The following is a 4,698-nucleotide window of genomic DNA, read 5'->3' as shown; positions in this document are numbered from 1 at the left end:
AATTCCCAGTACAAAAAAAAAAAAAAAAAAAAAAAAAAGATACACACCAAACAAACTTCCTCAAGTTCTTGTGAAAAGTCCATATGCAGGGCTTTGGGAACTGTTCTGCCCTTTCGTTCTGGGACTTTGTAATTAACAAGTCACATCTACTTCCTCAGCCATTTTAACCACACTCTAATCTCATCTCAGATGACCTCTCTGAAAAGACATTAGAAGCCATGAAGACAATAAAATGACATACTCAGAATGCTGAAGGAAACTGGGGTTGGTGGTATGTACACGTACGTAATCACTGGGAGGCTGAGGCAAGAGGATTGTCTTGAGTTCAAGGCCAACCAGCTGGGCATGGTGGTGCACACCTGTAATCCCAGCGCTCGGGAGGCTGAGGCAGGAGGCAGGAGGATCCTTGCGAGTTCCAGACCAACTTGGGCTACAAAGTGAGTCAAGGCCAGCTTGAATTGCGTAGCGAGACCTGATCTCAAAAAAAAAAAAAAAAAAAGGCCAACCTGGGCTACATAGTAAACTCAAAGCCAGCCTGAACCATACAGCATGACCCTGTGTTTAAAAAAAATGCTGAAGGACTGTCAAGGTGGTATAATCTCAGCACTCAGGAGGCTGGGGCAGGAGATTTGTGAGTTTAAGCACAGCCTGGACAACTTAGTGGACCATGTCTCAAAATTTAAAAAAAAAGTTTGTGTGATTGTTTTTTGAGACAGGGTCTCGCTATGCAGTTCAAGCTGATCTTGAACTCACTATGTAGCCCAGGCTGGCCTTGAACTTGTGGCAGCCTTCCTGCCTCAGCCTCATGGTGGTTCATACCACCAATCCTAGCATTCAGGAGGGTGAGGCACCGGGCGTGGTGGCACATACCTATAATCCCAGCACTCGGGAGGCTGAGGCAGGAGGCTCACTGCAAGTTCGAGACCAGCCTGGGCTACAAAGTAAGCTCCAGGCCAGCCTGAACTGCATAGCAAGACCCTGTCTCAAAAAGACCAAAAAAAAAGAGGGCGAGGCAAGAGAATTACTGTGAATTTGAGGCCAGCCTGTACTGTATAGTGAGATGCTGTCTCAAAAAAAAAATTTGGTAGGTACCAAGCAGAAAATCTGTGACTAGTCAGGCAATAAGTTGAATAGTGGCCCCCAGAAGTTAAATCTACCTGGAATCCATGAATGTGAACTTCTTTTAAAAACATGGTCTTTTTATGTTTTTTAGACAGCATTTCACTATATAGTACAGACTGGCCTCAAACTGACTGTACAGCCCAGGCTGGCCTTGACCTCACAGTGATCCTCCTGCCTTAGACTCCTCAATGCTGGACAGTTGTGAGTCACCACCCATGGCTTATCAAAAACTTTATGTATGCATGTATGTATTCATATTATGTATGTATGTATGTATTCATTTATTTATTTATTTATTTAGAGACAGGGTCTCACTCTGTAGTTCAGGCTGACCTTGAACTCAGGGACCCTTCTGTTTGTTTGTTTTTTTTTGTTTTTCTCCGGTACCGGGAACCGAACTCATGACCTTGCGCTTGCCAGGCAGGCGCTTTTGCCACTGAGCCAAATCCCCAGCCCTCAGGGACCCTTCTGCCTCAGTCTCCAGAGTGCTGAGATTACAGACATGGGTCACCATGCCCAGCTCAACAACTTTATTTTGTTATTTTAGTTTAGTTTTTTTTTTTGCCTTTTTGAGACAGGGTTTCACTATGCTGTTCAGGCTGGCCTTGAACTCACTCTGTAGCCCAGGCGGCCCTCAAACTCACAGTGATCCTTCTCCCTAAGCCTCCCAAGTACTGGAATTATAGGCATGTGCCACCATGCCCGGCCTTGTTCTTTTATATCCCCTCCCCCCAACCCCCATGCAAGGGATCAAACCTAGAGCCTCATACCAGGCACGGTAATGCACCCCTATAATTCCAACTCCTTGGGTGTCTGAGGCAGGAGGATCACAAGTATAAGGTCAGCCTGGGCAATTTGGGGAGACCCTGTTTCAAAGCAAAATTAAAAGTACTTAGGAGGCTGAGGCAGGAGGCTACCCATGAGTTTAAGGCCAGCCTGAACTACATAGCGACACCTGGGCTGGGACTGGGAACAAGGATTGAAACAGGCACAAAGAAACTTCTGGGGCTTATTTTTACTTCATTGTCTTTTTAAGATTTGCATGGGTTTTTTTGGTTTGGGTTTTTTTTTTTTTTTTTTGGTCTTTTTGAGACAGGGTCTCACTATGCAGTTCAGGCTGACCTTGAGCTCACTTTGTAGACCAGGCTGGCCTCAAACTCGCAAGGATCCTCCTGCCTCAGCCTCCTGAGTGCTGGGATTACAGGCGTGTGCCACCACGCCAGCAAGATTTGTATGTTGATTCACAATTTTATTACAAATTCAGAATATACCTTATGATTGATGGCATGCAATAAGCACATGAAAAAATGCTCAACATCTTTAATTAGCAAATTTAAATTAAAAGTACAATAAAACATGGCTTTACCCACCCACTGGACTGGCTACAATTAAGAAGCTTGTTGACACCAATGCTAGCTCCACAATGGACTGAACAGAACTGATGCACTGTTGGGAGGGAAAAAGTATGGCTGCCTTGAGAAAAGCTAAGCATATATCCAGACTATGTTCAGGAACATGCCAAGAGAAATGAAAATGTATCTCCATAAAGATACTTTTACAGGGATCTTCATAGCAGTATTATTTATCATACCCCAAAACTGGGAAGGACCCAATGTTTGCCAAGGGCCAAAGGCATAAACTGTGGTGTATTCACAGCAGAGGACTTCACGGCAATAGAAAGGAATGAATTCATGGAGTACACAAGCAGATGGATCTGAAAACGTGGCAAGAAAAGCGGGCAGGAAAGACTTAGATTGTATGACTCTGTTTCTGTTATGTTCTAGTAGATGGTAAATTACTGTGATGCAAAAAAGCAGAATCTAAGCCGGGCATGGTGGCGCATGCCTGTAATCCCAGCACTCAGGAAGCTGAGGCAGAAGGATTGCCCTGAGTTCAAGGCCAGCCTGGGCTACATAGTGACTTTAAGGCCAGCATGAATTACAAAATGAAAGCCCGTCTCAAAAAGCAAAAAATAATTAAGTAGTAGGGAAACAGCCACTGTACAGTTCATCTTTTTATATGCTGGAACATTTTCATCAAAGAATGGAAACATTTGCTAGCTCATGATGAAACCAAGGGGAAAAATCTGAATAAACTTTACTCACAACACTTTGCCTGCATTTTTTTTTTTCCCCCCTGAAGTGCTTGGGATCTAACCCAAAGCTTCCCACTTGCAGCAAGAGCTCTACAGAGCTCGATCCCCAGCCTTCTCATTTGCTTTTTTCTTTTTTCTTCTTCTTCCGGTACCAGGAATCGAACTCACAACCTTGTGCTTGTGCCGCTGAGCTAAATTCCCCAGCCCCTCATCTGCTCTTAGTTTAATGGACTATTTTTTGTTTTTGTTTCTTTTTGTTTTTTTTTTCCGGTACCGGAAATCAAACTAACAACTTTGCTCTTGCCAGGTAGGCGCTTGTGCCGCTGAGCTAAATCCCCAGCCCCCTATTTAGTGGACTTTTAAAGTCACCAATTGTCACCAGGCATGATGGCGCACGCCTGTAATCCCAGCACTCGGGAGGCTGAGGCAGGAGGATCGTTGTGAGTTCGTAGGCCAGCCTGGTCTACAAAGTGAGCTCAAGGTCAGCCTGAACTGCATAGTGAGACCCTATCTCAAAAAGATAAAAAATAAAATAAAGTCACCAATTTTAAGCTAGTTGTGGTGGCACATCCATATAATCCCCCCATGTTTGGGGAGGCTGAGGCAAGAATCCAAGTTTCAACGCAGCGTGAGCAAATTATCAAGACCTTGTCTAAAATTAAAAAAAAAAAAAAAAAAAAAAAAAAAGCTGGAGAAATAGCCTAGGGTGAAAGCCTTGGGTTCCATCCCCCAGTACCTTTGGGGTGGGGTTACCACCCATGTTAGAGGTGCAGATAACATCTGACAGGCGGGTCACGGTGAAGTTTGACTGCACATTCACAGGTTATTTCCTAACCTCCCATCTCCTTCAATCTCTGCCGGTAACAAAGATCCTACAGTTGGTAACAGTTGCGTTTGTTTTGAGACAAAGTTTCCCTTTGTTGCCCTTTGTTGCCCAGGCTGGCTTTTAACTCGCCGCGATCCTCCTGCCTCAGTCTCTGGAATTACATTTTTTGTTACACACCCTGCCATTAACAGTTTTCTTAGTTCTCAAATTATAACATCTTGAGTTCAATGAGATAAGGCAATTATGTTGCGGCTCCCCAAGTGGCTTCATGCCCATAATTCTCTGGTTGGGACCGTTTGGGACTCTACATCACTTCTAGATCAAATCAAGTAAATGTTGGGGAAAGGATTAATCTCTTTTCCACAGCCCTGGGCACTGGGGGTCGTCAGGGCAGCCTCGTCTGGTCCTCAGCAGTACACAAATCCGGCTTTCACTAAACGCTGAAACAAGGCCAGCGCCCGTGCGTTCTCAGTCCAGACTCGCTTTTCTGCGGAGTGAAGTCGCCCGGGGACGCAGACGTCGCGGCACGAGGCAAGGCCGCCAATCAAAGATGAAATGCGGGGCTGGGGATTTAGCTCAGCGGCAAAGCGCCTGCCTGGCAAGCGCAAGGTCGTGAGTTCGGTTCCCGGTACCGGAGAAAAACCAAAAAAAAAAA

This window comes from Chinchilla lanigera, unplaced genomic scaffold (genome assembly GCF_000276665.1).
Source record: "Chinchilla lanigera isolate Chin_1 unplaced genomic scaffold, ChiLan1.0 scaffold00012, whole genome shotgun sequence".
NCBI lineage: Eukaryota > Metazoa > Chordata > Mammalia > Rodentia > Chinchillidae > Chinchilla > Chinchilla lanigera.
The sequence above is the reverse complement of the archived record's forward strand: the minus strand, read 5'-3'. Positions refer to the sequence as shown.